At 45.3% G+C, this 21984-nt stretch overlaps 1 long non-coding RNA gene across 2 annotated transcripts in view; it reads right to left on the bottom strand.

The window, feature by feature from the left end:
- Positions 1-6926: 6926 nt before the first annotated feature.
- Positions 6927-21984, bottom strand: part of LOC134927458 (uncharacterized) — a 78747-nt gene continuing 63689 nt past the window's right edge. The window contains exons 2-4 of one of the 2 annotated variants that reach the window (XR_010177648.1): positions 12047-12102; positions 8712-9475; positions 6927-7512 (exon numbers count right to left, since the gene is read on the bottom strand). This is a non-coding gene — a long non-coding RNA (uncharacterized LOC134927458). The remainder of the gene's footprint in view (positions 7513-8711; positions 9476-12046; positions 12103-21984) is intronic. The other variant, XR_010177647.1, reaches the window with a different exon arrangement.

Here is a 21984-nt window from a genome sequence, read left to right as displayed (position 1 = left end):
TAGAACAGCGTCTTAGTGATAATGAGGACTCGGTCCATACTTTACAGGTTTCTGATAATCAAAGAGACCGCACTATTCAGACGCTGGTGGCTAAATTGGACGAACTGGAAACCAGGGACAGGAGGAGTAACCTCAGGTTCATAGGCATTCCGGAGTCAATACGGGGCCCATAACTGATTGACTACATTAGTGTAGGTATCCCAAAGGTGCTCGGGATTCATGCTGCAGATGCTATACCCCAAATTGAAAGGGCACATACACTTGGGCCTGAAAAACTGGAGAGGTTGGCTAGACCTAGGCCTGCCATAGCCAAATTCCTAGATTTTAGAGCCAAGGAAAAAATGTTGACAGCCTATCGCAACGTTCAATCTCTTGTTGTGGACAGACAAAACATCTTGATATTTCAGGATTTTTCTGTTTTAGTATCACAAAAGAGAAAGGAATTTTCCGAGGTTTGCAGGATACTAGTGGAGCGTAATGAACGCTTCGCATTGATGTACCTGGCAAAGTTGCGGATAATGGAAAACGGTCATCCGGTACTTTACCGATCCGAAACAGGCCAAGGAACGTCTGAGTAGACAACATGCCCACTCCCCAGAGCGATTTGCTGAATCATTTTACATTATGAGAATCTTGAGGGTGCTCGATGATGCCTGCTAAAGGTATCACACACTTGATTCTTTTGAATGTATACAGCGGGGATTGTCCATAGGTCCCTTAATAACTCTGAAAGCGCTCGGTAGTACAGTAATGGGCTGTGGACATAATGTGTACTTGGTATGCTCACTTTAGAAGTGGCAAAATAGTTCGGATCACTGATACACAGTTGGTCTCTTAGTTGATCATTTTATGGCTCTATACTCTTTATAGTTTTTGTTACAAATAGTTAAAAGAATACTAATGTTCTAACAAGTAATCGAAGCCCCCCAAATGAGAAGGTTGGGGTCCTCAAGACAGATAGATGGGTTAAGTCCATCACTTGCTTCTAATGAAAAAATAGAGAAACACATACTTATGGTACTTTTCCTTACACTTCTACGATGTTTTTTATGCTCATTTGCTTATGTTGTCAGATACTACTCTTCTTATACTTCTTTACGCCTGTATATAAGTATATTTTGTTCTGTTAAGATGTCTGTTTACAGTTGTTTGCTGTGTATGTCTGATCCCATGAGACAGGTATGTCACTCGGGGTTTCCCTCGGTCCATGTCTGCATCCACACAATCCTATGATAGACCTATGACCCCTCCTCATTGTAATTTGGTTTCTTAGAATGTCGCTGGTCTCAACACTCCGATCAAACGGAAGAAAGTGGTAACCCATTTGCGAAGGTTGAAACCTGACATCGCTCTCTTGCAGGAAACCCATTGGGTGCAGGGGGAGGACTCGACCCTTAGAGCCCGTTGGATCGGGGAATGTATCACAGCCTCTTTTAGAAATAAATCTAGGGGAGTGGCCATCGTATTTCGGAGAGGTTTACGTTATGACATCTTAGAGAGAGTAGAAGACCCGGACAGTCGTTTTTTTGCTGATAGATGTGGATATCGAAGGAAATAAATATACATTGCTGAATCTATATGCCCCGAATATAGCTCCAGACCGATTTTTGGCTAAAATTATACAATTGGTGGCAAGACGCCACATATACAACTTAGTTATAGCAGATGATTTTAATTCCGTAGATAATCCTGCGGTTGATAAGTCTCCACCAATAACTCGAGCCCTATCTCACTCTTGGTATCATGTACAAGCTCTCAAAACGACTCTTCAAGTTAGTGACCCTTGGAGACTCCTACACGATGGTGAACTTACTTATACCCACCTCTCTAGGGTGCACCAGTCGCTATCTAGAATAGACTTCTTTTTACTGGCAAATTCTTTAATGGTACAGGTAATACGGGCGGAAGTACATGATATCTTGATCTCTGATCATGCCCCGGTATCCTTCGATCTGTGGCATCATGCAGTGGTTGAGGCGATTCACCTTTGGCGCTTCCCAGACTACTTGTCCAAAACCGAGGATTTTAAAAACTTTCTTACGACAGCTTGGACAAACTACCAGGATGACAATATAGACAGTTGGGATGATATTGTCTTATTCTGGGAGGCGTCAAAGGCGGTCATGCGAGGCCACATTATACAATACGTTGCCAGACATAAGAGAGAATCTACTAAACTGTATAATAATTTACAAAAATCAGTGTCGCAGACCTTTAGAATATACCAATCGAATCACTCAGACTCCTCTATGGAAGCTTATTTGCAATCCAGAAAGGCTCTTGAAGCTTTTTTGGTTGCACAAGCTAGGTCCAGTTTGGACTACTCCAAACAGATGTACTTTAACTGGGGAAACAAGTCTGGCAGATTGCTGGCCCTTATATACAAACCTTATAAAAAGTGATCCTTTATTACAGTTATAAGAGCCCCTGCTACTAACACAACCTGCGTTAACACGCGGGAGATACTTGACCATTTCCACAGTTATTATACGACCTTGTACCAAGAGGTACCGATATCGAAAGATCGACAAGATCACCTTTTGTCCTTGGCTTAACTCAGGAACAGAGAGATAGCTTGGCCAGGGATATAACGGAGGAGGAGTTGAGAGGTGTTATTAAGGGGCTATTGCCCCACAAATCTCCTGGCCCAGATGGATTTTCTGGCATGTATTACAAAATATTGGAAACTGAAATGTTGCCTGCATTACTGGCACTATTTAATAAAGTGTTAAAGGATAAACCTATATTCCCTTCATTTACGGATGCTTTACACGTCCCTTATTCTAAAACCTGATAAAGATCCTTTGTTGATGGAGTCCTACAGTCCAATCTCTCTCCTAAACACCGATCTGAAATTATTAGCTAAGATTATGGCCAACAGACTACAAGTAATCCTGGCGGACTTGTTGACCACACATCAGACTGGATTTGTTAAGGGGCAACATTCTGTAAGGGCAATAAGAATGGCCATTGCGGTAGTGGCAGCGGGAACACAAACTCTGCTACCTAATAGCATGTTACTTAGTTTAGATACCAATAAAGCTTTTGACTCAGTGGCTTGGCCTCATCTGTTCGCAATACTAGACAGAAGAGGTTTTGACCCGGTTTTTATTGAATTGATTAGGTATTTTTATTCCCAATCCAAAACTTCTTTATTAATTAATGGAGTGAGGGGTGAACACATACACACGTTTAGGGGTGCGCGTCAGGGATGACCATTATCCCCCCTATTGTTCAACCTATGTATAGACCGATTGCTTCGCATCCTACAATCTTGGACGGAATTCAAGGGCATCAAGGTTTGTGGGGTAGAAATTAAACTATCTGCCTTTGCGGACGATGTATTATTATATATAGACGATCCAAAATCATCTTTGCCAAATTTTTTAGATAAACTGGAAGAATTTGGTGAAATCTCAGGATTCACAGTTAATCTGGCTAAATCGGTAGGTCTTTGCTTACATCCCTGCATTACTTCTCCGCATTGGGGTCGTCTGATTGCGGTAAGGTGGGCAAGGTCCTACATTGATTACTTAGGTATTCGCCTTCCCAAACGCCCGGCAGAGCTATACAGATTGAATATTTCTAGGGCACTAACAGACACGGCAAGGGAACTAGAGGGTTGGGCCCACCTTATGCTATCATATGTAGGGAGAGCGAATCTCATTAAAATGGTGACGTTTCCCAGATGGTTATATATATTGCAGGCTTTGCCTCTTCTTTTACCTCAAAAAGATATTGGCCTATTGAACGCCCACTTTCGAAAATGTATTTGGGGAGCTAAAAGACCGCGAATAGGGCTGATAAAATTACAACAACCGGTCACCAACGGGGGTATTAATTTTCCTAATATTTTATTTTATAACCAAGCGGCGATATTGTGTTATTTATGAGATTGGTTGTCTGACAAAGACCTTTATGCTAATACTTCTCTAGAAAAGTTTTTGACGAATTGTAGCTTGACGGGTCTGTTACACAAACATGAGAGCGAAGTAGAAGACAATATACGTAATAACCCCTTATTATGGACCACAAAGTGAATTTGGCATATACTCCGACATAGACAAAACTTAAATTCATATAACACCCTTTTCTCACAATTCCTACTCAACCCTGATTTCCAGGCGGGTTGGCGGCCTCACCCAATGAAAGACTAAAATCTGAAGGACTACATTATGTGGGGACGCTTTTAAATAATCTAAAACACCTCTTTCGTTTACGCAAGCATCAGAAAGATTCCAAGCTTCCAAAGATACCATTCGCCTTTATGCAGGCTAAAGACTATGCAATGTCGGTGATAGGAAAAATATCTGACGATGACTGGAATAATTTCTTAGATGTGCTGCTAATATCAGACTTAACAGTAAAGGGAGCGATATCACAACACTATACTTTTTTGAGGCAGAATATTAACCATAATCATATTCAGTCGGGTATTAAATCTTGGGTATGCATCATTCCCTCCTTGACTTGTGATGGATTGTTGAAAACACTCTGCTGGTCGAGAAAACAATTCCGGCGATTCAACATCAAGAAATGTTTTTAAACATCTATCATAAGGCTTGTCACACGCCAGAGGCGGCGTTCGCCGCGCTTACCCCTGCGTGCCTGCTGGTCTGTGTTGCAGCCTTCGCCTTTGGTGGTCCACGGGCTCCGGCGTCTGGCTGGCGCGGCTCTCATCGGTTCCCCGGGGCAGGGGCGCCGCCATGATACCCGGCATCATGTGGGCGGGGAGCAGGTGACGTCATCAGACTGTTCCGCCAATCCAGTGGAGGCGGGAGATTCAAAGTCAGATGCCGGGCAGAGCCTCGGCGCCTGAGTATCGTCTTTTCCCCTGAAGTGGATGCCAGTGCTCTTGTTACCGGCGTGTCTTTCTGTAGTTGTACTCCAGTGTTTCCGGCATTTGCCAGTTGCAGGTGCCAGTTGCTGTACAGTTTCCAGTTGCTGGTGTGTTATTCTGCGGTCCAGTCACCAGCGCTTCTCGGAGTCAGCGTGGGCTGCGGGCTAAACACCGCTCTCAAGTTCTACAGGTCATCAGTGTCTTTAACCACCGCTCTCAAGTTCTACAAATCATCAGTGTCTTTAACCTCCGCTCTCAAGTTCTACAAATCATCCGTGTCTTTAACCACCGCTCTCAAGTTCTGCAAATCATCTGTGTCTTTAACCACCGCTCTCAAGTTCTACAGGTCATCAGTGTCTTTAAAACACCGCTCCCAAGTTCTACAAATCATCAGTGTCTTCAAACACCGCTCACAAGTTCTACAAGTCATCAGTGTCTTTAAACACCGCTCTCAAATTCTACAAATCTTCAGTGTCTTTAAACACCGTTCACAAGTTCTACAAATTATCAGTGTTTTTAAAAACATCGCTCACAAGTTCTTCAGTCACCATTATCTTTTACATCGCTCACAAACTCTTTAATCACCAGTATCTTTATAAAGCATCGTTCTCAGTGTCTTTCACCATCACTCACAAGTACTTCATTTATTAGCATCTTTAATATTGCTTACAAGTTCTTCTATAGGCCTGGACATTCTCCCATAAGTTCCCTCGCTGCTATGTGACATTGTGTTATTCCCTTCCTGCAATAAAATTCTTCAATATTTTCACCAAGCCTTAATGTCAGAGTCCTGTATGAGGAAGACCTATATCAGGCCATCCCTGTTCCGACCCAGCTGTGGTTCCTCTTCCCTACCATCGGAAGAACCCCCGAGTTCACAACACCCCCAACCTAGGTCAGTGACAAGGCTTACTTTTTGCCCCACAGGCAACATTTAGCAGGGTTGATACCATCTGCCTCTTGTCCCAGATGTTATGCTGATATAGCAGATATGTATCACTACTGTTGGAAGTGCCCCATGCTGAGAACATTCTGGATCAGAATAAGACGGTTTGCTCTGGATAACTATATTTTCCCTTTACGGATAAATGGTCAATATTTGGTATGCTGCCGGAAGAGCAACGAAGAGAGAGGGTGCAAGCGCCTGTTACTAATTATAAGTGCAGCTGCCCGTAAGGCCATCTTGCAGACATGGATTGAGGCAACCCCCTCCACCCTGAAACTATTCAAGGATAAACTGCACCATGTGTTTCACATGGAGTGGACTGACACTATGCTGGAAAAAGAGAAGCGTTCGCCAGGGTTCTTTGGAACTTGGGAAAGCTATATCGATATTTTGCCTATTGACATACGTACCAGAATACGTGATTCCCTGAAACTCACGCAATGGTATGCCATTCGGGAACTAACCGGGGACCCACCGGTAAATATATTACCTTAATTACCCTAATTGAGCTCACTGAATTATTGAGACAAAGGGACGGTTTGAAACGAGAAGGGCCGGAAGAGAATGCTCCATGAGTGCATAGTCTTGTGGGAAAAGACATTGAACTATATTTTTGTATAACGGATGTACTTATTTTATATTTGATTATTATATTGATTCAGAGTATTTGCAATGTATGTTTGGATAAATATTTGGCAAATGCTATGTAAGATGCTTTGCACAGAACTTCTTAATCATAACTTTATTGTTATCAAGGAAATTGTATGCATTATGGAATTTTGTGTTTCAATAAAAATTTATAAAAAATAAAAAATATATAAAAATGTGTTCGGGACCAGTGAGAGAAATATTGCAAGCAGCCGCAAATTCAAACAGACATTTAAGCAATGTTGTCTAAAGAAGCCCACTTTGTTTATTAAAAGGTGTAATGAAGCATGTACTTATATGTGTACTTCAACTGGACTGCCTAGTTTTGTGTGTACCCACTGTTGACCTAATGTCTAAAATGATTTGTTTAAAAATATATCCGTTTGTCCACTAAATCAATCGACTCATGAAAAACAACTACAATTGCTTATGTGACATTAAAGAAACCAACAACAAACAGAAACAAAATTGATAAACTATGTAATCACAAAGCCGGATATCAATTGTTTTATTTGTCGAAATAAAAACTTTGTAACAAGTACCATTTGTGTTTTTTAATGTATATATATTTATCTACAAATAAACAGTATTGTTTTCCTAAAAAACTAGCATTGTTTTAATCAAAATTTGGGAAAGGAAACGGTAACAATGTTAAGACATTAACTACTGTTCAAAGACAAATTGGCACTCTAAAATATACAAACATGCATTATGCAAAGTATTGATTTATTATTCTCTGTCGAATCTGATAAGCAGTCACAAAAGTGTGGTCTTCAGTGACAGGTGTATGTTCTGGTTCTGGGTTATTGAGCTTTTTGATGCGTATGGGTATTCTTTCATCTATGCAGATGTTATGCAAAATACAACACACCATAAAAATTTTGCAGACTTTCTCTGGACTGTACAGTAAGGTTCCTCCACTTTTATTTGAACACCTAAAACGACTTTTTAAAAAACCAAAAGTACGCTCAATGCAACAGCGTGTGGAAACGTGCTTGGTTAAATTTTTTCTCACACGCCAGTTCGGCAACTGCAAATGGGGTGAGAAGCCATGGCATGGCTGGGAAGCCTGCATCTCCTGTCGAAAAATTAGTCATGTTAGACAATTGCTGTGTACATTTGGCTAATTTAAACTCCCAAAATACATTAAACATTGGAAATATATTTGCATATTTTGGAAACAGAATTGCAACTTGCCTCCAAACTAAGGATACCATTTATTTTCATTTTCTTTATTAAAAAAATGTAAAAACGGTAAAGAAAGCAGTGCGGGGACCCAGGGGTTTGATCAGCTGTGGGTGTCCGATGGACATACAAGCTGATCAAAGTGTGCAATACCAAACCCATGCTTACAATTCCGGGAGGCTGGTGTCCGCTGCTCCAGGGAGCGCGGTTGGGTACCGTGGCCCCAATATTGTGCACTGTGATCCCGGTGCAGAAAAGTAACGCTGCCAAGCGGCAGCACACTTTATTGCATCAGGGCTCACTGCAGAACACAGGATCAGGCGCCCTGTAGCCCAGCATAAGTAGCATGTTCCGGCTCCCAGGACTGGTAATTATATGATCCTGTTAGGGGAGGGGGTCACGATGCGGAGGGGTAGTTATGAAGCGTGCTCCTGCCGACGTCGGGAGTGGCTATGTCAGCAAGGACGACGCAAACACAGCAGTACTTTGGTGCAAGTTAATCCAAAAATACTCCAAACATGCTGTGGAGTATCATAGCAGGGACAGAGCATGCTCGCAAGCTCTGAACCAGCATGCATTATTGGAAACATCCCTTCAGTGTTATCAAATATTGCACCCCTCCTCTCTGCCGGTAGCGTATAGAGACAAAACACAAGTGCACAGAGAGCGTAATGTGCATGCGCCAAAAAATGGGATACTGGTACTGCAGTCATTTTTCAGAAAAAAAAAACAAAGGCACAGGTGCAGTCCAAAAGAAATTTGGACACTACACTATATACACTGGGACCAAAAGCAGAAAATGCTGTCCACTCTGAACTCCTTTGGGGTGGACTATTACTAAAATGACTGCAGCGCGTCCAATGTGTCCCATAGCCGGATGCAAGGCCCACTGTACTCCACAAGCAATACACCCGTAGCTTTAACACCAGTGCATCAACTCTGAAAGTATGGACCATTGTTTTGTTTAGAAAAATTTAATCTAACTGCAAATTTTTCCAATCAGAACATTTCCCTGTGAATGGACAAAACACACTCTACTACTGGAACCAAGGAACTGTAATGCATTAAATGGTTTCGAAATCTGATACATACCAATTAACCATCCCCCGGAAACTTTCGAAGTTTCAAAATCACTGTAGATAGAGGAACTTTTTTAAATATGGGAGTCATGGGTTGATCCTACAGTTAACATTACATACTACCAACATATTCATTGAATTATACAATTTCCGATTACGGGAAACCTCCTCCATGCTTTCTCGTGGCATGTATGCTATATGTGTGCAGTCAGCTGCCCCTAATACGTTAGGGATTCCGGCTACTTGGTAGAAGGCCTGCTTAGTCTCAAACCATTCACCAGGACTGCTTGGCCAATTAATAAATTGATGAGCATTCCAGGATTGCATTCAAAACTTTCGTTAAACAACGAGAGAAGGTGGCTTGTGTAATTCCTCCAACATCCGCAACTGTGGACTGAAAGGATCCGGAGGCCAGAAAGTGTAATGTAGCTAAAAGTTTGGTCAAGCCTGGCACTGCTTGCAAACGCCTTGTAGTTGGATCTATTTTTGCCTTAATTAGTGAATACAGCATATAGATACTAGATAGAGACAAGCAATCATTTTTAACAACTCTTTCCTCACGGAGACTTGACACAGTTGTACGTATTGGAAAAATCCGTGGCTTCCGGAACCTTATGCGTCTTTGCCTCTTATTTTTTCCCTTTTGGATAGCTGATTTAGTTCCATCTTCCAAAATCAAACATACACGAAGATATTCAAGGCAGAATATCATATTTGACTCAATAGGCAAACAAGTTAGCCCTTGTCAAAGATGCTGGGTCGGGACAAAACCTGAAACTTAAAAAAAATATACATATATATATTTTAAAAACTAAACTATGACACTAATACATCTAAAAAAAACCCCACTAAATACGTTTCTACGACACTTACAATTAGAAAAAAAACCCCATTACAATAAATCAAATCCACCAGTACATTATGGCAAAATGTCAGAAAATCAGAGAATTAGAGAGCAGTCTCGAATCGGGCTGCAAATATGCAAACACATAAATACCAACCACTGAGTTTTCAGACACCCAGATTTGAAGCCAACAGAGGGTATTGCCACTTCAGTGTGCCCACGACAAGACAATCGTATAGAGGACACAGCAGAACTCGTTGCGCTCAATAGGCTGCCGGCACACATGCAGCTATAATCCCACAGACGATATACTAACAGCCGGTCTACCGCAGACCGCAAAGTTCTCATCATTGGTTACAATGGAGCTGCGCTACGCTACATTGTAACCAGTGCACTCCTCTGATTGACAATGCAGGAGCGCACAGCCAATCAGGAGAGTGCCATGATGTGGCACTCCCTGATTGGCTGGCGGGACCTTCACTGACAGAAGTCACAGGGGGTCCCGCCAGTCGGGGAAAGGGGATCCATGTGTAAACCTGGATCCCCTTTCAGTGCAAGGACCAGGTTTTTAATTTTTTATTTTAATCAAGTACATGGATTACAAAGTTTAAGAAGAGGACAGAACAACACCGGATTGTTTGTAAGTATAATTTTTATTTACAGGTACCCCGTGGATTCTACTGGACAAGGGGACAGCGGTGCTCCGTGTCAACATAGGTAAGTATGTGTGTGTGTAAGTGTGCATGTATGTCAATTAAAGTTATACTATCACAGTGTGTGTGTGTTGTGTATTTTTTGGGGTATTTATTTGTAGTAGAACTACAGGTACCAGCAGGCCCGTTATTTCCCTGCATGCTGATACTTGTGGTTCTCCAAGTACCAGCTTGTGGGGGAGGCTTGCTGGGACTTGTAGTTCTCCTACAAAAAACTATACTTATTTTTTACACAAAGACTATCAGCCCCACATCCACCGCCCAGGGATTGGGGGACAGCCTGGGGCTTCACCCCTGGCCCTTGGGTGGCTGGAGGGGGGACCCCAAGATTGAAGGGGTCCCCACTCCTCCAGGGTATCCCGGCCAGGGGTGACTAGTTGGGGGGGGGGGGTAGTGCCACGGCCGCAGGGACCGACATAAAAGTGTCCCCCGGCTGTGGCATTATCTCTTTGGCTAGTGGAGCCCGGTGCTGGTGTTAAAAATACGGGGGACCCATAAGTTTTTTGTCCCCTGTATTTTTTGCACCAGGACCAGGCGCAGAGCCCGGTGCAGGTTGTTTAAATATGGGGGGGACCCTATACATTTTTCCCCCTGTATTTTTTCAGCCAGGACCGGCTCAAAGAGCCCGAGGCTGGTTATGCTTAGGAGGGGGGACCCCACACAATTTTTTTTACATTTTTTAACCCTTTCCACACTTCACATAATGTACACAATGAAGCCCTGCACAGATCTCACTGATCCGGCCGGGATTCATTGCGTTAAGTGCGTCAGTGTTTTACTAATCACTCCCGTAAAACACTGCCCAACAATACGAATCACATTGACATCGGAAAATACGAAAAAAGACAACTCGGCAGCTTAGTAAATTATATGCAATTTATTCAAAAAGTTGCAAAAAATCACAACTGATACAATTCGAGATGAAACACCCACCAAATACGATTCTTAGTAAATATACCCCCTGCTTTTTGCTGGCGTGTTGTGATAGTCATGCACGGATCAGTGAGATCCGTGCATGCTTATCTGTGGAAAGCGTGTAAATGGGTTAAAAAAAAAAAAAAAAGTGGGGTCCCCGCACGGAAGTATAACCAGCCTCGGGCTCTTTGAGCCAGTCCTGGTTGTTTAAATACAGGGAAAAAATTGGACAGGGGTATTTAGATAAAACCGGGCTCTTAGTCTGGCCCTGGTTCCAACAATATGGGAGACAAAAGATGTACGATTCCCCGAATTTTTAAAACCAGCACCAGGCTACACTAGCCAGGGAGATAATGCCACAGCCGGGGATCACTTTTATATTGGTCCCTGCGGCCGTGACATTATCCCCCCCAACTAGTCACCCTGGCCGAGGTTCCCTGGAGGAGTGGGGGCCCATAAAATCTAGAGGTCCCACCACCTCCAGGCACCCAAGGGCCAGAGGTGAAACCCAAGGCTGTTCCCAGCACCCCTGGGCAGTGGGTGCCGGACTGATAGTCATAAGTGAAAAAAAAAACAAAAAAGGAAATTGTTTTTTGTTGTGCAACTACAAGCCACAGCAATCCACTCCCGCTTGCTAGTACTTGGAGAACCACAAGTACCAGCATGTAGGGAAATAATGGGCCCGCTGGTACCTGAAGTTCCACAACAACAAAAAGAAACCAAATAAAAACACAACACACACACCTTGAAAGTAAAAATGTATTAAAACACACTTACACACTCAAGTACTTGCCTACATCCCACGCAGAGAATCACGTTCACTTGTCCAGTAGAATCCAAAAGGGGGCCTGTAAAAATGAGAGAAAGATTACTTACCTACATTCCACGCCGAGAATCACGTCCACTTGTCGAGTAGAATCCAATAGGGGTAGCTGTAGAGGAGAGAGAGACAGAGAGATGGCACGCAAATTGCTCTTTTAAAGACATTCTATAGCAGTGGGGCCTTGCTAATGTAAGAAGACGCCAGAGCGCAGAGAGAGAGAGACTAAGACTACCTTGGCTTCCGGCCTGCAGCTGCATCGGCCCTCCGCGGGGACAGAGAGACAGGATGGGGAACACACGGCAGGTGTTGGGGTGCAAGAAGCGGGCGCATCACATCCCGGCGGGGTAACGAAGGAGGCTACCGTGCCGGGATGTGAGGAGGAGAGGGAAGTTATCACTGATGCCGCAGCGTATGGGTGATTGGACCAGCGGATCCAGCCCTGGATCTGCTGTCCAATCACATCTGGCCTTATCAACGAGGCATTTAGACTAGTGCCGCTTTCTCATCTTTTTGCTATATGCTTTTACAGGCCAGTGCTTGGCCCTGCCCCCCACTTTATTCCCAATCCCATTGTCAACGGGAGGCACTGTTATCAGTGCCTCCAAAACTAATTTAATGTCTTAAAATGAATTGAATAATAGAACGAAGATACCTATGACACAGAATATGTGTCATAAGTATCTTCCTTGTTTTATTTTAATATCACTAATGAGAGGGGAGGCACTGCCTCCCCTGAGTGCATGTCCCTGATATATATAGACACACAAATAAACATAAAACCACTTACAGACATCAAAATTTAACAAAATAAATTATAATACAATTATAATACAAAACATAACAACCAAGTATTCTTCCGCAAGACAGATTCTCACTATTCTGCAGACAAGAGTAACCCATGACTAAAAATACAATAACGACAACACACAAATACAAAAACCCCCAAAACAGTGACCGCCACAAAATGAAAGAGGGGCCTTTACAAACACTAATCTGGCAAGCCTATCTTTGTACATCAGATACCCAGCAAATTAAAGGACAAAAACAGATCGAAACGCTGCTGTGTGATTACACACAGCAGACAATCAGATCTAAACTGCGCATGCGTATGTACCACAATGCGCAGGCGCACCTAACAGCTAGAACTGGCATCGGCGGGCAACATCAGGATGGTGTAAAGATTACATTTGCACGGGCATTCACAAGGAGATTAACAGGAAGTGGCTGTTGGAGGGTGGTAATTGACCGTTTTCAGGGAGTGTCTAAAAAAACGCAGGCGGGCTCAGACATTTTAAGGGACGGTGTCTATCGTCAGCTCCAGCCCCAATCAGCAGGTATCAATTCGCACTGTATAAGTCCGGGCCTGTGCAGAGACTGCACAAACATATTTTTGTGCAGCTCAGCAACACATAGGAACACACAGTTGCACAGCGACTTTCCCCTCCCCCTGTGGCCAGCGACTATCTGAGCACAGGGCAGCAAAAAACGAACGCCAGCAACCAGAACTGAATTAGGTACTAGGACAGGCACAACGTGGCAGATGATATTACAGCGTAGGCTCACTGCAATGCTTAAAGACCCACTAAGAGCTGCAGCATACATCGTGGAGAGGTGGAAGCAGGAGGAGAAAGCGTGCACTATATGCAGATAGCATATAGCGACACCTCAAACATCTACCCCACGGCATGTCCAGGAATGCCGCAATATTTGCATGGTGTCCAGATTAAATACATCACATCAATGAACGTTTGGGGGGGGGGGGGGTCATTCCGACCCGTTTGCACGCAGCAGTTTTTCGCTATGGTGCGAACGGGTCGGAACTGCGCATGCACGGCGTACGCATTGCACACGCGCTTCGTTGCCCCGCAACGCCGGGCAACGACATGCACAACAAAAAGAGAAGATGCAGCGCAGATCACATGAAGATTGACAGCAGAGAGGTGTTTCTGGGCGGATACTCACCATTGGATGCCGTTTTCGGGGAGTGGTCGTCCAAACGCAGGCGTGTCCAAGCAAACGGAGGGCGGATGTCTGACGTCAAAGCCGGGAGGAACGTCGCTGGATAAGTCGCACAGGGTAAGTAGCTCCAGCCTTACTCCTAGGTTGCTGAAAACCTTTTTGGCTTAGCAGGGCTGCACAAGCGTTCGCAGCCCTGCTAAACAAAAATACACTCCCCCATAGGCGGGGATTAGTTGATTGCACCAGCAGCAAAAAGTTGCTGGCTGCGATCAACTTGGAATCACCCCCATTGGTCAAGATCCATGAATGCCGCTGCTTTTTTCTCTGGATATATATATATATATATATATAGAGAGAGAGAGAGAGAGAGAGAGAGAGAGAGAGACAGATATATATATATATATATATACACATACAAAGATAAAATTAGAAAAGGACCATTTTAGCCATTAATAAATGTAAATATTTGAACTGAACAAATAGCCAATAAGTGAGTGTAAAAACCACATCAATAGGAGAGAGAGAGAGAGAGAGAGTTAAAGTGTGGCTACAAACAAAACACAATTATTCTATTAAAACACACATTATTGTTTGCACTAAAAAGCACTACAATATTGCTAAAACAGACCTACAAGGCAACCTGTTTAAAATAAAATAAAAAAACACACACAAGTGAAAAAAAAAACATATGAGACAACTGTCTATCACAGCCTTTCACCTCGCTCCTGTCAGCTGGCACTGAGAAATGTCAATATAAAACTTTATTGACATCGACAAAAAAAACAAAACACATAACGAACACCCTGCAGAACGGCATCACCAGCCCCGACCGCACAAAAGGACAGAGGGAGCTTACCGAATGGCGCCGCAGACGAAACTGTGCTATTTATCACTCTCCAAGGCTTAATAAATCTGGGCCCTAGGGTATTATCCCACAAAACAGTACGGATGGTGTAATGGTTAGCGTTACTGTCTCACTGCACTGAGGTCATGGGTTCGATTTCCACCATGGCCCTAACTGTGTGGAGTTTGTATATTTTCCCAGTGCTTGCGTGCATTTCCTCTGGGTACTCCGATTTCCTCCCACAATCCAAAAATATACTGGAAAATTTATTGGTACCAAACAAAATGTAACCCTAGTGTGAATGTGTGTGCATGTACATGTGGTAGGGAACAGATTGTAAGCTCCAAAGGAGCAGGGTTAAGATGTGAATGGCCAAATATTCTCTGTAAAGCGCTGCGGAATATGTGTGTGCGCTATATAAATAACTGGTAATAATAATAATAAAACGTGTCTGACCTCTATTAATGTAATTAGCCTCTCAGTATCGATGTCTACAGTATATCAGCCATGTTGTCAGTCAAGCGCCACTACACTTGTGATATAGAACTGGGAGCGGGGAGTAGGTGTAGAAGCTCACAGCTTCCAGTAAGAAACTGGTGTGTGTGAATGGTTTCATTCAAGTGCTTCACTGACTTGTATGGATGGCATAGCAGTCATAATATTCAGTGAATATTCCCGGCTGCAACATGGCGACTGGGCTGTGTCCGTGCCATCTGAAAGGACTCAAGTTTTAATCAATTACTCAAAAAGCTTTCTGGGAGTTTGTTGGCCGGCGGAAACAGGCAGGTGTGAAATAGCTCTATCGCTAGATGCGTCACTTTGACCATTCGTCAGGCCTATGTATCTTCAAATGTGATGGTTCTTGCTGCCATATGGGCCCACTCGACTCATGATGTTGGGGCGTCTTGGGCTGTGAGCACCGAAAATTTTTCGGGTTTTGTGTTTTGGTTTTGGGTTCGGTTCCGCGGCCGTGTTTTGGGTTCGAACGCGTTTTGGCAAAACCTCACCGAATTTTTTTTGTCGGATTCGGGTGTGTTTTGGATTCGGTTTTTTTTTCTTCAAAAAACCCTAAAAAACAGCTTAAATCATAGAATTTGGGGGTCATTTTGATCCCAAAGTATTATTAACCTCAATAACCATTATTTCCACTCATTTTCAGTCTATACTGAACACCTCACAATATTATTTTTAGTCCTAAAATTTGCACCGAGGTCGCTGGATGACTAAGCTCAGCGACCCAAGTGGCCGACACAAACACCTGGCCCATCTAGGAGTGGCACTGCAGTGTCACGCAGGATGGCCCTTCCAAAAAACACTCCCCAAACAGCACATGACGCAAAGAAAAAAAAGAGGCGCAATGAGGTAGCTGTGTGAGTAAGATAAGCGACCCAAGTGGCCGACACAAACACCTGGCCCATCTAGGAGTGGCACTGCAGTGTCACGCAGGATGGCCCTTCCAAAAAACACTCCCCAAACAGCACATGACGCAAAGAAAAAAAGAGGCGCAATTAGGTAGCTGTGTGAGTAAGATAAGCGACCCAAGTGGCCGACACAAACACCTGGCCCATCTAGGAGTGGCACTGCAGTGTCACGCAGGATGGCCCTTCCAAAAAACACTCCCCAAACAGCACATGACGCAAAGAAGAAAAAAAAGAGGCGCAATGAGGTAGCTGTGTGAGTAAGATAAGCGACCCAAGTGGCCGACACAAACACCTGGCCCATCTAGGAGTGGCACTGCAGTGTCACGCAGAATGGCCCTTCCAAAAAACACTCCCCAAACAGCACATGACGCAAAGAAGAAAAAAAAGAGGCGCAATGAGGTAGCTGTGTGACTAAGATAAGCGATCCAAGTGGCCGACACAAACACCTGGCCCATCTAGGAGTGGCACTGCAGTGTCACGCAGGATGGCCCTTCCAAAAAACACTCCCCAAACAGCACATGACGCAAAGAAAAAAAGAGGCGCAATTAGGTAGCTGTGTGAGTAAGATAAGCGACCCAAGTGGCCGACACAAACACCTGGCCCATCTAGGAGTGGCACTGCAGTGTCACGCAGGATGGCCCTTCCAAAAAACACTCCCCAAACAGCACATGACGCAAAGAAGAAAAAAAAGAGGCACAATGAGGTAGCTGTGTGACTAAGATAAGCGACCCAAGTGGCCGACACAAACACCTGGCCCATCTAGGAGTGGCACTGCAGTGTCACGCAGGATGGCCCTTCAAAAAACTAGTCCCAAAACAGCACATGACGCAAAGAAGAAAAAAAAGAGGCGCAATGAGGTAGCTGTGTGACTAAGCTAAGCGACCCTAGTGGCCGACACAAACACCTGGCCCATCTAGGAGTGGCACTGCAGTGTCACGCAGGATGGCCCTTCCAAAAAACACCCCCCAAACAGCACATGACGCAAAGAAAAATGAAAGAAAAAAGAGGTGCAAGATGGAATTGTCCTTGGGCCCTCCCACCCACCCTTATGTTGTATAAACAGGACATGCACACTTTAACCAACCCATCATTTCAGTGACAGGGTCTGCCACACGACTATGACTGAAATGACGGGTTGGTTTGGACCCCCACCAAAAAAGAAGCAATTAATCTCTCCTTGCACAAACTGGCTCTACAGAGGCAAGATGTCCACCTCATCATCATCCTCCGATATATCACTGTGTACATCCCCCTCCTCACAGATTATCAATTCGTCCCCACTGGAATCCACCATCTCAGCTCCCTGTGTACTTTGTGGAGGCAATTGCTGCTGGTGAATGTCTCCACGGAGGAATTGATTATAATTCATTTTAATGAACATCATCTTTTCCACATTTTCTGGATGTAACCTCGTACGCCGATTGCTGACAAGGTGAGCGGCGGCACTAAACACTCTTTCGGAGTACACACTTGTGGGAGGGCAACTTAGGTAGAATAAAGCCAGTTTGTGCAAGGGCCTCCAAATTGCCTCTTTCTATGACGTCCTAGTGGATGCTGGGACTCCGTCAGGACCATGGGGATTAGCGACTCCGCAGGAGACAGGGCACAAAAATAAAGCTTTAGGATCAGGTGGTGTGCACTGGCTCCTCCCCCTATGACCCTCCTCCAAGCCTCAGTTAGGTTTTTGTGCCCGTCCGAGCAGGGTGCAATCTAGGTGGCTCTCCTAAAGAGCTGCTTAGAAAAAGTTTTTAGGTTTTTTATTTTACAGTGAGTCCTGCTGGCAACAGGCTCACTGCAACGAGGGACTTAGGGGAGAAGAAGTGAACTCACCTGCGTGCAGGATGGATTGGCTTCTTAGGCTACTGGACACCATTAGCTCCAGAGGGATCGAACACAGGCCCAGCCATGGAGTCCGGTCCCGGAGCCGCGCCGCCGACCCCCTTGCAGATGCCGAAAAGTGAAGAGGTCCAGAAACCGGCGGCAGAAGACTTTTCAGTCTTCATGAGGTAGCGCACAGCACTGCAGCTGTGCGCCATTGTTGTCACACACTTCACACCAGCGGTCACGGAGGGTGCAGGGCGCTGCGGGGGGCGCCCTGGGCAGCAATGAGAATACCTTGTTCTGGCTAAAAAATACATCACATATAGCCCCTGGGGCTATATGGATGTATTTAACCCCTGCCAGGTCTCACAAACACCGGAGAAGAGCCCGCCTAAATAGGGGGCGGGGCCTATCTCCTCAGCACACAGCGCCATTTTCCTGCTCAGCTCCGCTGCGAGGAAGGCTCCCAGGACTCTCCCCTGCACTGCACTACAGAAACAGGGTAAAACAGAGAGGGGGGGGCACTTTTTTGGCGTTTTTTGATATATTAAGCTGCTATAAGGGAGACAACACTTCTATAGGGTTGTTCCTATATATTTATAGCGCTTGGGTGTGTGCTGGCAAACTCTCCCTCTGTCTCCCCAAAGGGCTAGTGGGGTCCTGTCTTCGATAAGAGCATTCCCTGTGTGTCTGCTGTGTGTCGGTACGTGTGTGTCGACATGTATGAGGACGATGTTGGTGTGGAGGCGGAGCAATTGCCGGTAATGGTGATGTCACCCCCTAGGGAGTCGACACCGGAATGGATGGCTTTGTTTATGGAATTACGTGATAATGTCAGCACATTACAAAAATCAGTTGACGACATGAGACGGCCGGCAAACCAGTTAGTACCTGTACAGGCGTCTCAGACACCGTCAGGGGCTGTAAAACGCCCTTTACCTCAGTCGGTCGACACAGACCCAGACACGGACACCGAATCTAGTGTCGACGGTGAAGAAACAAACGTATTTTCCAGTAGGGCCACACGTTATATGATCACGGCAATGAAGGAGGCTTTGCATATCTCTGATACTGCATGTACCACAAAAAGGGGTATTATGTGGGGTCTGAAAAAACTACCTGTAGTTTTTCCTGAATCAGACGAATTGAATGAAGTGTGTGATGAAGCGTGGGTTAACCCCGATAGAAAACTGCTAATTTCAAAGAAGTTATTGGCATTATATCCTTTCCCGCCAGAGGTTAGGGCGCGCTGGGAAACACCCCCTAGGGTGGATAAGGCGCTCACACGCTTATCAAAACAAGTGGCGTTACCGTCTCCTGAAACGGCTGCCCTCAAGGATCCAGCGGATAGGAGGCTGGAAACTACCCTGAAAAGTATATACACTCATACTGGTGTTATACTGCGACCAGCCATCGCCTCTGCATGGATGTGCAGTGCTGGGGTGGTTTGGTCGGATTCCCTGACTGAAAATATTGATACCCTAGATAGGGACAGTATTTTATTGACTTTAGAGCAATTAAAGGATGCTTTTCTTTATATGCGAGATGCTCAGAGGGATATTTGCACTCTGGCATCGAGAGTAAGTGCGATGTCCATATCTGCCAGAAGAAGTTTATGGACGCGACAATGGTCAGGTGATGCGGATTCCAAACGGCATATGGAAGTATTGCCGTATAAGGGGGAGGAATTATTTGGGGTCGGTCTATCGGATTTGGTGGCCACGGCAACAGCCGGGAAATCCACCTTTTTACCTCAGGTCCCCTCCCAACTGAAAAAGACACCGTCTTTTCAGCCGCAGTCCTTTCGTTCCTATAGGAACAAGCGGGCGAAAGGACAGTCATATTTGCCCCGAGGCAAAGGAAAGGGTAAGAGAGTGCACCAAGCAGCTTCTTCCCAGGAGCAGAAGCCCGCCCCGGCTTCTGCAAAGCCCTCAGCATGACGTTGGGGCTTTACAAGCGGACTCAGGGGCGGTGGGGGGTCGACTCAAGAATTTCAGCGCACAGTGGGCTCACTCACAGGTGGACCCCTGGATCCTGCAGATAGTATCTCAGGGTTACAGGTTGGAATTCGAGAAGTCTCCCCCTCGCCGGTTCCTAAAGTCTGATCTGCCAACGTCTCCCTCAGACAGGGCGACGGTATTGGAAGCCATTCACAAGCTGTATTCTCAGCAGGTGATAGTCAAGGTACCCCTCCTACAACAGGGAAAGGGGTATTATTCCACACTATTTGTGGTACCGAAGCCGGACGGCTCGGTAAGACCTATTCTAAATCTGAAATCTTTGAACCTGTACATACAAAAATTCAAGTTCAAGATGGAGTCACTCAGAGCAGTGATAGCGAATCTGGAAGAAGGGGACTTTATGGTGTCCCTGGACATCAAGGATGCTTACCTGCATGTCCCAATTTGCCCTTCACATCAAGGGTACCTCAGGTTCGTGGTGCAAAACTGTCATTATCAGTTTCAGACGCTGCCGTTTGGATTGTCCACGGCACCTCGGGTCTTTACCAAGGTAATGGCCGAAATGATGTTTCTTCTGCGAAGAAAAGGCGTATTAATTATCCCTTACTTGGACGATCTCCTGATAAGGGCAAGGTCCAGGGAACAGCTGGGGGACGTAGTAGCACTAACCCAAGTAGTGCTGCAACAGCACGGGTGGATTCTGAATTTTCCAAAATCTCAATTGACCCCGACGACACGTCTGCTGTTCCTGGGAATGATTCTGGACACGGTTCAGAAAAAGGTGTTTCTTCCGGAGGAGAAAGCCAGGGAGTTATCCGAACTTGTCAGGAACCTCCTAAAACCAGGGAAAGTGTCTGTGCATCAATGCACAAGAGTCCTGGGAAAGATGGTGGCTTCTTACGAAGCGATTCCATTCGGCAGATTCCACGCACGAACTTTTCAGTGGGATCTGCTGGACAAATGGTCCGGATCGCATCTGCAGATGCATCAGCGGATAACCTTATCGCCACGGACAAGGGTGTCTCTTCTGTGGTGGTTGCAGAGTGCTCATCTGTTAGAGGGCCGCAGATTCGGCATACAGGACTGGGTCCTGGTGACCACGGATGCCAGTCTGAGAGGCTGGGGAGCGGTCACACAGGGAAGAAACTTCCAGGGAGTATGGTCAAGCCTGGAGATGTCTCTTCACATAAATATACTGGAGCTAAGAGCGATTTACAATGCTCTAAGCCTGGCAAAACCCCTGCTTCAGGGTCAGCCGGTGTTGATCCAGTCGGACAACATCACGGCAGTCGCCCACGTAAACAGACAGGGCGGCACAAGAAGCAGGAGAGCAATGGCAGAAGCTGCAAAGATTCTTCGCTGGGCGGAAGATCATGTGATAGCACTGTCAGCAGTGTTCATTCCGGGAGTGGACAACTGGGAAGCAGACTTCCTCAGCAGACACGATCTACACCCGGGAGAGTGGGGACTTCATCCAGAAGTCTTCCACATGATTGTGAACCGTTGGGAAAAACCAAAGGTGGATATGATGGCGTCTCGCCTCAACAAAAAACTGGACAGGTATTGCGCCAGGTCAAGATACCCTCAGGCAATAGCTGTGGACGCTCTGGTAACACCGTGGGTGTTCCAGTCAGTGTATGTGTTTCCTCCTCTGCCTCTCATACCAAAAGTACTGAGAATTATACGGCAAAGGGGAGTAAGAACGATACTCGTGGCTCCGGATTGGCCAAGAAGAACTTGGTACCCAGAACTTCAGGAGATGCTCACGGAAGATCCGTGGCCTCTACCTCTAAGACGGGACCTGCTTCAGCAGGGACCGTGTCTATTCCAAGACTTACCGCGGCTGCGTTTGACGGCATGGCGGTTGAACGCCGAATTCTAAGGGAAAAAGGCATTCCGGAAGAGGTCATTCCTACACTGGTAAAAGCCAGGAAGGAGGTGACTGCACAACATTATCACCGCATTTGGAGAAAATATGTTGCGTG

The sequence above is a fragment of the Pseudophryne corroboree genome, chromosome 1 (assembly GCF_028390025.1).
Source record: "Pseudophryne corroboree isolate aPseCor3 chromosome 1, aPseCor3.hap2, whole genome shotgun sequence".
NCBI lineage: Eukaryota > Metazoa > Chordata > Amphibia > Anura > Myobatrachidae > Pseudophryne > Pseudophryne corroboree.
This window is presented reverse-complemented; position numbering and strand designations above follow the sequence as displayed.